The sequence below is a fragment of the Epinephelus fuscoguttatus genome, linkage group LG1 (assembly GCF_011397635.1).
Source record: "Epinephelus fuscoguttatus linkage group LG1, E.fuscoguttatus.final_Chr_v1".
Taxonomy (NCBI): domain Eukaryota; kingdom Metazoa; phylum Chordata; class Actinopteri; order Perciformes; family Serranidae; genus Epinephelus; species Epinephelus fuscoguttatus.
Genome location: NC_064752.1, coordinates 841,859 through 854,141, shown reverse-complemented (window position 1 = coordinate 854,141; position 12,283 = coordinate 841,859). Strand labels below are relative to the sequence as shown.

At 40.7% G+C, this 12,283-nt stretch overlaps 1 protein-coding gene across 2 annotated transcripts in view; it reads left to right on the top strand.

Moving 5' to 3' along the window:
- Nucleotides 1–12,283, top strand: part of mmp24 (matrix metallopeptidase 24) — a 107,020-nt gene that overhangs the window by 35,734 nt on the left and 59,003 nt on the right. The window lies entirely within an intron of this gene.

Here is a 12,283-nt window from a genome sequence, read left to right as displayed (position 1 = left end):
AAGATAACTATATGCCTTTTACCATATATATATATATATATACATATATATGTGTGTGTCATGAGTCCCTCTGGGCAGCACTGTGATGCAGTGGTTAGCACCGTTGCCTCACAGCAAGAGGGTTTCGGTCTTGAACCCGCCGGCCAGCTGGAGCCCTTCTGAGTGGTTTGTATGTTCTCCCAGTGTCAGTGTGGGTTTACCTCCAGGTGCTCCAACTTCCTCTCACAGTCCAAAGACTTGCAGGTTACCGGAAAACTTCAATTAAAAGCCTCGTACCAATTTAACAGCCACTCCCTTTTACTAGCCCGGCGTGGCTACACATTTTGACAAATAAAGGCCTATCTCAATTAGACGCCTGCCCCAAATATAGGCCTGTTCAGTTCAGTGATTTCAGTAAATAATAGCCTGGGCTATTAATTGAAGTTTTACGCTAGATGCTGCCCTTTTAAAGTAAGAGATTTGTCAGTCAGAGACTCGTCAGTCGACTGAGAGTGCTTCAGGTTGAGCTAGTCAGTGCTGTGCGGTGTTCTTCTGGGGACATTTTGGTCCCCAGAGTCTCCTGCTGAGTGAGCGCTCTTGACTTTCACGCTACTCCTTGGTACAGACAGCTGTGGACGTGATGCAGTGGCACAGAGGAGAAGAGATTCTGCACCGTAAGGCTCTGAGATAACTCTTCTTCCTTCTGCTTATCCATCGTTAGTGCCGTTAGTGTCACACTGAACATTCTGCTGAGCCCCTTTTAAACTTTAAAACTTCTTTTCAGATGCTGCTTACCGTGGAGGAGCTTGCTAGCTACAGAGGCCGACGCAAAAAGCAAATGTCCCTTTCTAGAGTCAGTGTTTGGTTTGTCCTTTAAGGGCTACTGTAGAAACATGGTGGTGCAACATGGTGATCTGCTTAGACGAGGACCTGCTCCCTATGTAGATATAAACGGCTCATTCTAGGGTGATGAAAACACAACAGTTCTTATCATGAGGTGATTACACAAGAAGGAAGACATACTTATTATATTATGTCCCATTTCTACCAGTATACCCCCCTGAATCCTAAACACACACTGGAGCTTTAAACTGTGTTTAGAATATGTAAACTGAAAATATGAATCCTTAAATGTCTCACACAAACTGTCCCTGTTTCTGAACCCTTCACCTGGCTTCCAGAAGCAACAGATACAAATGACATGCTGCAGTGAGAGTGCTCTGATTTATAGAATACATTTTAGACCAGGGGCTGGAAATTTAGTTTGTTGCTGATGTTGTCATGTAATTTATGTAACTGAATAGATGAGTAGTCCACAGAGGGAGAGTGGGCGTGTGGGAGAGACAAGTTAAATAGAAATGTCTCGTGTTCAGAGGCAGAGGGTTTACTGCAAGGTGATGCATTCAAATCCAAGTCCAACCACAGAAACGACAGTCTCTCAGACTTTCGTGTATGAATTTAATCTGGTGCTCAGCTGGGTGATGATGCTGACCGAACAGTTATTTACTCAGACGTACTCAGACGTGGGAGCTGCCTGGTACGACCTGTGTCCTCTGCTGCTGACTCAACACGTCCTTTAACCCTTTAATAACGGATGTTGGGATGTCCCTACGTCCCAACCCTCACCTGTGGTCATGAGCTCTGGGTAGTGACCAAAAGAATGAGATTGCGGATACAAGCAGCCAAAATGAGTGTCCTCCATTGGGTGTCTGGGCCTTAGAGGTAGGGTAAGGACCTCAGACATCCGAAGGGAGCTCGGAGTAGATCCGCTGCTCCTCCTCAGGATGCCTCCAGGGCGCCTCCTGTTGGAGGTGTCTTGGGCATCCACTGATAGGAGGCCCGAGAGGCATGCCCGAGAACACACTGAAGGGATTACATATCCCTTCTGGCCTGGGAACACCTCTGGGTCCTCAGGAGGAGCTGCCTGCTGCCCCCACGACCCGGCCCTGGATAAGCAGATAAAAATGGATGGATGGATAACGGACATCCCGTGGATGGCCGCAGGGTATCATTGTTTGCATGATCCTGTTTAAATTGATCTTAAAGTGAGAACCATAATAGTTACAGCGTTGATTGTTTTCTTCTGTCTTCCCTATCAGCATGTCATTACCGTACATTACACGCAGTGCAGACGTGGTGTTTTGCTATAATTACGCAGGTACTTTCCTGTAATGACAGTGGGAGATCATTGTTGCATAATCCAGTATATATATTGAACTAAAATAAAAACCATAATAGCTGGAGCATTCATTGTTTTTGCAGCAGAAAGCGAAGGCCTCTATCTTGTCCTTCATCTTGTCATTACCTTGCATACCCTACACTGCAAATACTATTATTATGTGAACTGGAGAGCTGTTGGTTTGTTAACAGCTTACAGTGAATAAAATCCTCCTGTTTAAAGCATCAACAGTTAAATTCTCTGCAACACTTCCAGTCCAAGGTGAGCCGGGTGCTTGAAAATAAAAGCACCAGTGGTTCCACTTTGATTTATTTAACAGTATTTTGTTGAACTTTATTAATACCATATTTAATTTAACTTTATAATATGACAGTAGCCCCCTTATTTAATTTTATTGTAACTGTAGTTTATTCTATTAATTTGGTAGTCTACAGCAGTTTAGAGGAGATTTGAATTTATTGAGATGTATATATCATGTATTGCAACATAGCCTAGAATAGAATAGAATTTATCTTTATTATCCACTATGGGTGGAAATTTGTTCTTCAGCTCACTAAACACAAAAGACGTAAAAAGCAGACAGTCAGTAAAACAAAGTCATTACAAAACACTTAAACACATTAAATAAACTCATTGTCTGTCTGTGGTTTAAAACTCAGTCACTTTGTTGAGTTGAGGATATTGATGGCACAATAAAGGACTTCTTAGATACATTTTTTTTTGTTGCCAGAGGGACTCTATAGCGCCTCCCAGAGCTCAAACTGGCTGAAGAGAGAGAAGAAAATAATCACAATGGGTTTTTTAAGCCATATCACCCAGCCCTACGTTTCATTTTAGTTCTTTGCATCCAAATATGAGTTATCAGTGCTGGACTTCTTGGACCATGCAAACAGGCTCCCTCTCATTCCTTCAACCACCTCTTGAAAAGCTTGGTGTTGCCTTATTGTATATATCCAGAAACCTGTTGATAACGAAGTTGTTGGTGATTTTTAGAAGTAGTTGTATTTCTTCTTTCCACCAGAAATGTGGACTTTTCTTTCAGGCATGCATCTCGACTCAGTTAGACAAGAGGTCGTGAATTGTAAACTGTGGTTAAATACTCCAGTCAAGACACAGACTCCCAAAGTGCTGTCTACATGTCCAAAGAATACCGACACATCTGACGTGTCTTAATTGGTAAATGCTAAATTCAGAAAAAGGCCTAATAGGAACTATCTTATCAGAATGTGCTGTTTTCATGACCCATATCAAACTAATACTTTCATATGCGGAATAATAGTGAAATATTCGTGTGCATGTAAACATAGTCCCCGGCTGACTTCCTGTTGGGTTTACAGATTGGCTCAAATGGACTTTTTTATGCCTCTGTGCTGGCAATGGCTGTAACTGTTGGTATTATGTTTTCAGGTTGTCTGTACGTATGTATCCCATTCTCGTGAACGCATTATCTCACAAACACTTTGAGGGAATTTATTAAAAGTTGACAAAATTGTCCACTGGGACTCGACGACGAACTGATTAGATTTCAAGTTTTCAAAGTTCAAATGTCAAGGTCACAGTAACATCATAATATTCTGCACGTCATATCTCAGGAACAGAAGGGGAGACATGTGGTCAGATACTGAATTGGCGACTCTAATCTTGAAACTGTGCTGATTGTATAGATCTTCTGTGTGTGAAGCATCCATGTTTTCACTGACATGGATGGAGACTGTAACTGCAGCTTGGCTGGTGCTCAAAGGCATACAACCACGGGGCATTAATTCTAGTTTTAAATCTCAGGATGTTACATGTGCCTTACAATGTTCTGACATCTAGATGCAGTGGTTACAGGGGGCGCTATCAAGCCATTTTTTTTACACTCGAGCATGAGATCCCTAAAATATCAAAAGTTGCGCCAGTTTTGATGTGTGTGCAAAGTTTAGTGTCTTTTCGAGCACCTTTTGTCCCTTTAAAAGGCGATTCATTTGTCTAAACACTACTGATAATAAACTGAGTAATGTCAGCAGGGTCCTAACACAGGTCGGTGCTCAGGCGCTAATGAACAACTGTTAAACACCACAGCATGTCTGGATTCTACATCCAGAGTGTAAAGCTGCAGCAGCTCCACCTCCAGCAGGCTGAAGTATATTTTTTCTTCTGTCAGACACTCTGACCCTGTCATCTGCGATATTTATTGTTTTAATTATTTCAAGCAGCTTTCCAGGTGGTTTTCTGTAATATTTAGTTTTCTGTTCTGTAGTCATTTGTCTGTATCGATCGGCTGTGGCAGGAAGGTTTTCTACCAACAGCTGCACTTAAGAAATGTGGCACCGTCGTGAGCCACAGCTCTGTGCTGTCAGTGAATTTATCTTCATGACTGAAGTACATAACTAAAACATTTTTACTGTGCTGTCTTCATGCTGTCACAGACCTGTTGTTTGGCTGACATAAAGTTATAGATGCTGTCACAGTGTCATTTACAGTATGGCAAGCCTGTAGAGTGGATTTTGCACAGAAACACAACACAGTGTACCTTTAATGCTGTGTATTTCTAAATAAATACATTGCATGAGTTGGTTTTGCATGAAAAGCACGTGGAAAAAATGTTGTGAATCATTCAAGGATCTTGATGTAGTCGAGCAGCCTCTCACAAAATTACACTGAATTTGCTGCAACAATGAAGTAAATAACGTCAAACCCCATCCACCAATATAATGTCAGATACTTTCTGTGCTCAACATCCAGCCCAGCCTCCTCTAAGACATTTTTTACAGCATTAAAACATCAGCTGCCACCTCCCCTCTTAAGGACTACTGTCCAGTGTTTTCACAACCAAAATTGTTTGCTTGTTCAGAAAATGTAAACATGGGTTATTTCAACATCTGGATTAGCAAGACGGGCTGAACGCCTCCGACCCGCCAAACAGCATTGGAGAAACACTGATTTATAACATAAAACTGCTTTATTCAGTGTTGTTACTGGTTTAAGTTAACGAGTCTGTTTTGGAGAGGAAGAGACCTCTGCAGATTATTCAGCTCGTGGTGAAAACTGAACAATGAACACTGAAGAAATTCTAACCAGGAGAAGTTGCAGGTGGTTGCAATCTGTAATCCTCACTGTAGCTGCCACTAAATCCCCTTAAACCTGACACACTGGATCTTTAAGTGTCGAAGGGTGCTTTCACACCTGCCATGTTTGGTTCGGTTTAGTTGAACTCAAGTTCATTTGCCCCCTCAGTGCGGTTCGTTTGTGCAGTTGTGAACACATCAAAACAACCGGACTGAGACCTTCTTGAAGAGGTGGTCTCAGTCCGGTTCCAAAGGAACTCTGGTGCGGTTGGTTTGTGGTGAGAAGGTGTTGCGACCTGGATGTGAAGCAACTGCAGTCACATGACACATTGTTTGGGTTAAACATGAGCATGTTACAGTCCTGGAGGATTATTAAGGTGCACCTCCTCCTGTACTGCCTTAATATGCACATTCAGCACATCCAATGCATCAAAACATTGTTTTCTAGTTGGAGCCACGTTTGCCTCGTTTTCAAACTGTATGCTTTGACTAAAATGAACAATGACAGCAATATAGTCCACGATGAGCAGCGCTAAAATCAACCTGCGTAGTTGTGAGTGAATATTCATTTTGCGGGTCAGCCTGAACTAAACACAAGAGTTTGAGGTATTTATTGTGCAGTAAGTTGTTTCATTTTATTTTGATTTATATTTTGTTCACTGTCATCTTCAGAGAGCTGCAGGGGGTTTCTGAAGCTCAGTTCAGAGTCGCTGCATCCCATAAACAGAAACATTAACACTGGTTACAACAGTGAAGCTTTGTTCAGAGTGTGATGTGATTTAAAGCATTGTTAATATATTTAAATTAAAACACTTCTGTTATGGTGCTATGCACCCTTCTGTGTTTTTTATTTGCTGTGATATTTATGAGGTCTCTACATCCCAGCATCACAGTTTGTGTTTCACTGTATTTTTATGATTTCTGTCAAAAGTTTATGCAGAATAACTGAACCCGAGTTGAACCCTGTGAGCGTTCTGAAACACGTCTCTGAGTAGTAAACAAGTGTGACCGCTGCGCTCTCATCCAGATATATAAGATACAATATACAGATGTATTAGAAAATATTTAGAATGTATTTAGAAACCTTTTTAAACATCATGCAAGAATAACAGCAACATGTTATCTGCGTTTACACAAATCACATGTATGAAATTACTCACCCCAACAAAACAACATGAGCTAACATAGATAATTAAAGAGCTAGTTTCCATTAAAGCTAAAACATTTTTCCTGGTTTGAAATTTTGTTTTTTTGATTTTGTTTCAAAGTCCTGTCATTTGAACTGTTTTTATGTGCAAATTAAAAGTCCAGTGTGTAAGATTTAGGGGGATTAACCCCTCGTTTCCACTTACGCATGTGTACAGAGATGAACCAGGAGTCCATTTATTCCAATGGAAATATCTGTAATATCCAATGTTCCTGCAAAACTCCTCCCCTCAGCAATATTTCTGTCTGGAATTTGCCTCAAGTATGTTCAAAAAATTCAGCTTTTGAGGTGGAATTGACAGAGACTATATGACAATGTGCTAGCTTAGTTAACAGCCTGCTAACTAGCTAACAGGCTATTTCCTTCAATTCAGTTTCCTGTGTTGATCATCAAGTGAGTTTGTGTAATGAAAAAGAATGTAGTTTTAACACATTGAGAATCTGACTAATGTTATTCTGCTACAATATACTTACCCGTTATATCCAGTCGGGTTCTCATTATGACTCGTTCAGTCTTTTTGATTAAATATTTCACAAAACATGCCACGTATCTGACAGGTCCTCTTTCTGTCCCGGTATTATTTTCAAACTACTGGATGGCAGAAAACGGACAAAATTAGCCCCTCCCCCATGGCTACAGGTTTCTATCCATGAAGAAATGTACTCCCTTGCGTTGGACACACACTAGAGGCATTGTCCGTATATTTATGAATCTACAGACACCTGTCACATACAAAAGTGGAAACAAGGCATTAGTGGTTTCCACACATTGATTTATTTGTGGCAACATCTGCAGCCACGTTTTGATTTTCTATCTTTGGAGGTGGATCGTTAATAAGGAGCGCTGCTGAAATATATATAAACCATCTGGTTATTCATTGCACCACATTCTCGAAGCACAGAGTGTACTCTGGGCACAGACAGAGCAGCAGAACATCAGGCGCAGTGAAAGTAAAACTAAATTGTTCAAAACTTTGCTGTCACTCACAAACAGCTGCTCCTCTCATCGATCTGATCTGATCTGATTAGCTCTGATCAGATCGACTGAACAGTTATTCACCGCACAACTCCACAAACTACAGCTGAGGAGAAATGAGAACACATGATGAGCTCTGCCTTCGCTGCATTCAGGGTCCTACAAAAACCTCAGACTTTTGAGAAGGGACACAGACTGATGCATGAGGACACACGGGCAAAAAATAATAAATAAATAAACAAATGGAAAGGTAGAACTTCTGTGAGAGACACTGCTAACTACAGTGACTGATGCAAAAATCCTAATGTCCCTTTCTGGTGCCAGTGTGTAGTTTGTCCGTTCTGGGCTAATGTAGAAACATGGCGGTTCAAAATGGTGACCTCTGTAGACAAGGACCTGCTCCCTGTGCAGATATAAACAGCTCATTCTAAGGTAATGAAAGCACAATGATTCTTATTTTAAGGTGATTATACGCGAAAGAAAACATACTTATTATATTTCATTTCTGCCAATATATCCCCCTGAATCATACACACTGGACCTTTAAGAAGCACCTGATACATTTATAGATGTCACCTATGTGTGCATACTGCTGTGTCAAAAAAGTCCCAACTGTGCCTTTACCTTATCTATCTAAAATGTTACGTGATGTGGTTGTCGAGCAGTGAAAACAGCAGTAGGAATGTTTTATCTTAGTTTTCAGGAAATAAATTAAGCTTTGAAAGCGGTAAATCTCGGCACCTGGTGAAGTTATCATTTATTGGTTTTGATCATAAATCCAGGCGACGTGCTGAAGACATAATTTGGTCATTTTGTCCTGCAGGGCAGTGAAACTCTCCTCCTTTGAGTGTGCAGCAGCCTCTCTGTGGGGAGCACCTCTATAATCCATGACTGCTTCTCCTCTTGTTCTCTCCGGATAATTGTGTTTCTCAGGCTTCATGTTCACGAGCTGGTTACTGAACTTTGTGTCTCTGTGGTTTCCCAAACTCTGAGAACATCCGATGAATCACTGTCCACCAGCTGTGGGAAACCTTGTTGTCCGAGCCAGAGAAAAATATTAATTAAAAATGTTCACATATGGAGGTTAAACACGTTCGGCTGCAACACGTTCTCATCCCAAGCCGTCATACTCGCCTCTTTGTCAGTGGACTTTCAAGTCAACATAGTATGTACTGAGTGTTCTGCTTCTGCTGTTGACGTTCTGGGATGCCACAACCAACGCCGGGATGTCAGTAAAAGCACGTGGTTAGGTTTAGAAAAAACCCACCATGGTTTGGCTCCACATTCTTACAGGAAGTGAAAACCAGTTTCTAGGGTGAAAGTCCAGGAGTTGTTGGATCCATCCACCGCCTCTCCTGCCGGCCCTACAGGGACTTTCAAGCACCTTATATTGCATTGTTATCAGCAGCTTTTTAAACTGACATCGTCCTGTGGCGTATCATACTGCTACGATAGGTGCCATCCGGCTGCGTTACGAACTGATGTTGCCCATCTATGATCATACTGCCATGACAGCTGACCGGTGGCATATAATAACACCAAAAAAAGGTTCTGTTTGGCAGTGTTACAAACTGACGCCACCCAGCGGCGTGTCATATTGCCGCAAAAGGTTGCTTTAGGTGTCTGAGTCGGACGCAGAAATCACTGACAAAGCCCTGTTATTTGACGTCTTTGGAATAAGAACTGGCTGGGAGGTTTTAATCTCACCAGTGATTTATGTTGCTGCACTCATGTTGTATGCAACTCGTGTGTGTGTGTGTGTGTGTGTGTTCAGAGCTTTGATGGCACTGGAGTAATTGTTGTATAATAGCAGCTGGTGAATTATTTAATTCAAACTGCTTCCTCTGAGCCAGCAGCAGCTGGCCCACTCGTCAGCAGAGTACACAGGGACACACACACACACACGCACTTGCATATAGACACAGCAACACAGGCCGTATAAAGACACATGCATGGACATACACACAAACATACTGACTAATGCAGTATCGTGGTCCTTGGAGACGTCATTGCAGAGAGTACTGTGTGTGTATCTGTGTGTGTGTCTGTGTGTGTGTGTGTGTGTGTGTGACCATCAAGTCAATTTCATAAATTTCTTACATCTGTCAAAATGAGTTGTCTAATAAGATCTAAAATTCTATATCAAAACCACATTAACTAATTATTTGTGATTACTTCAACCTTTAGTTTAGTTTAGGTCCCTGCAGTGCTCGTTCAGGCCATGAGCCAAGTTTTATTAAGAGTGATGGATTATAATTTTGTTCCTACTAATTTAAAGTGGCACTTCTATTAAAGATGACTCCATGAGGGAGGCTGGTCCTCGCTACGCATGTTTTGTTAAGGTGTCCTCACTTTGTGATAAAGACGTGTGTGTTTACTTGTGCATGCTGCAAAGTGAGGACTACAGCATGTAATTTAGCAACAGAGTGAGGACATTTTTGGAAAGTGAGGACATTTTGGCTGGCCTTCATTCTTTAAAGGACTGTATGAGGATTAAGACTTGGGTTTAGGGTTCAGGTTACAGTAAGGTTTAAGTTAGGGTTAGGGTAAGGGGCTAAGGACACTCACAGCCACACACACACACTCTAAATAAACAGAGTTTCTCTTTCAAAACCTTTTTGGCCACTTTTGTGTTGCACGTGACAGTCAGTTGTTGAGGGAGAATGAAATATTAATGATTTGGAAACACTGTGATATCAGTACTTCAGTGTATAATAACTAGTTTAGAGAAATGAAAAAGACACACAAAACCTTCATGAAGAACAACATTGATGTTTGCTGAAATCTCAACACTTGTTAAGACTGCACTGTTGATTTTGTTCTTATAGATTAAACTGTGTAATCATTATTTTTGTCTTCTTCAAATAGAGGTCTTGTTCTTGACAGTCGGATTTGTTGAATTTGGCCCGGAGCTCTGTTTTCTTTTCTTTTTTCCTTTCTTTTTTTTTTTTTTTTATCGTCGTCTGGATGGACCAGAATTCAATTACAGGACTCAGATTGAGATGTTTTGTTAGAGAGCAGTGATGTTGTCATCACCACAGATTTTTAATTGGATTGTAAGCGCTCAGTTTTCTTTCGGCTCATGGACCATGTGGCACATTGTGTTCACATTTACATTCAGGATTAGAGGCAGATCACAGTCTAAATATGTTGGCTAAACAGTAGAGTTAGAGATCAGCACTCACATAGCTTGTTTCACACATCCTCCATTTTTTGTGCAGCAGTGACCTGGGATGGAAACAAATGTGTTTAGAAGACAACACAACAGTCAGGCTTCATCCACACTAATACGGTTTTAAGATGTATAACTATTACCACGTTTACACCGAGCGTCCATGCCACACCTCTGAAATGGAGACTTTGAAAATGCTGCTAATCCTGTTTTAGTTTGGAACTATGGGGTTGCGTTTTTGTCTGAACAAGCAAAAACAGAGACATTTGGAAATGATGACACACACACACTTTCACTTTTTGAGTAGGTTTCATCAGTCACAATGTGTCAAGCCAAAACATCAGAGCTACGTCTGCATGCCTTTTGTGATTTTGTGTTTTCTTGTGTGGCTTCCACTGGAGATGGATAATGATTTGATGACTTTGCAACAACTCTAAATTTGTTCTCAACTACCTTGATCGTCTTATATGTTACTGCTAGTAACAGTTCTACCTCATTGTTAGTCTCAAGAGATCTCTTCTCTTCTTTCTACCAGAAAGTCCTGGTTCTGGTAGAAATCTTTTCATTTTAACCTAAACCAGCACCTTTTTTCTAAAACAGGCCTGTCTGTCTAATGTACACAAACTTCTCCCAACAGACATAAAACAACAAGATAATTCAACAAAGGTATAAAATTCAGCTCAATAATAGCTGTCAAGGTTCACAGACATGTCATTTGTTTTTTGCTAGTTACCCATCATTAGTCTACACATGTTTACATTGCATAAATTAGCCTCGCAGCTAGCGGACTTTCCTCCCTTCATTACTTAACAAATGACATGTGTTGTTTGGACTTTTTCTAACTCACTGTTGGTTTAAGTCACTGTGTCTTCTGTCAGAACAACACAGCTGAATTTCACCCTGCATGCATGTTTTTTTAGCCCAACATTGTTGAAATAGAGCAGCTGATGTTGCTGTAGTGACAAGTTAGCAGAATGAGATGCCCGTTCAGTAGGGGTGTAACGGTACACAAAAATCACGGTTCGGTACGTACCTCGGTACACAAGTCACGGTTCGTTTTTTTCGGTACAGTAATGAAAAAAATAGACAACTATTAAATATCTTTTACTTATTGCTAACCTTATTAAAACATACCACCACAGCAGTTAACTCTTTTTACACAGTTTTTGAATGAAACAAATATATATAAAATCCTGCTTTTTCACATTGTTTGAATGAAAATAGAAATATAAAAGTGAAAAATAAAACCCGGCTGTTTTTTTAATACATTTTTTGAATGAAAAATATAAATATAAATTTTTGCTTAAACAGTTTAACTCAATTAAAATAAAAAGTATAGTGCAGCTGGTCAGCTTTAAAGCCTGCTCAGATTCAGTTTTACTAGGAACTTACTTAGCTTTGTTAAAGTGCAGTAAACAAAACATGCTTATATCTAAAGTGCAGCTTAAACAATTTTACTCAACTCCAATGGCATTGGTTATTTCTTTAGCGCGATGGTCAGGGAAACGCTCTTTCTTTTTAAACGACGACGATATCGTAGTTCGTACCAGATTGCTTTTTCTAGTCATGCTGGTTAACGTTCAAACTCGGTGGTGTCGCTTTAGATGCGTTAGCATGTTAGACGTGTTTCCAAGTACATACCCGACCACTGTTCTGCAGTGTCGGCACACTGCTTTTGTCTTGTCCACTTGTTTATTTCCATCTTCGTATTTTACCCTGAA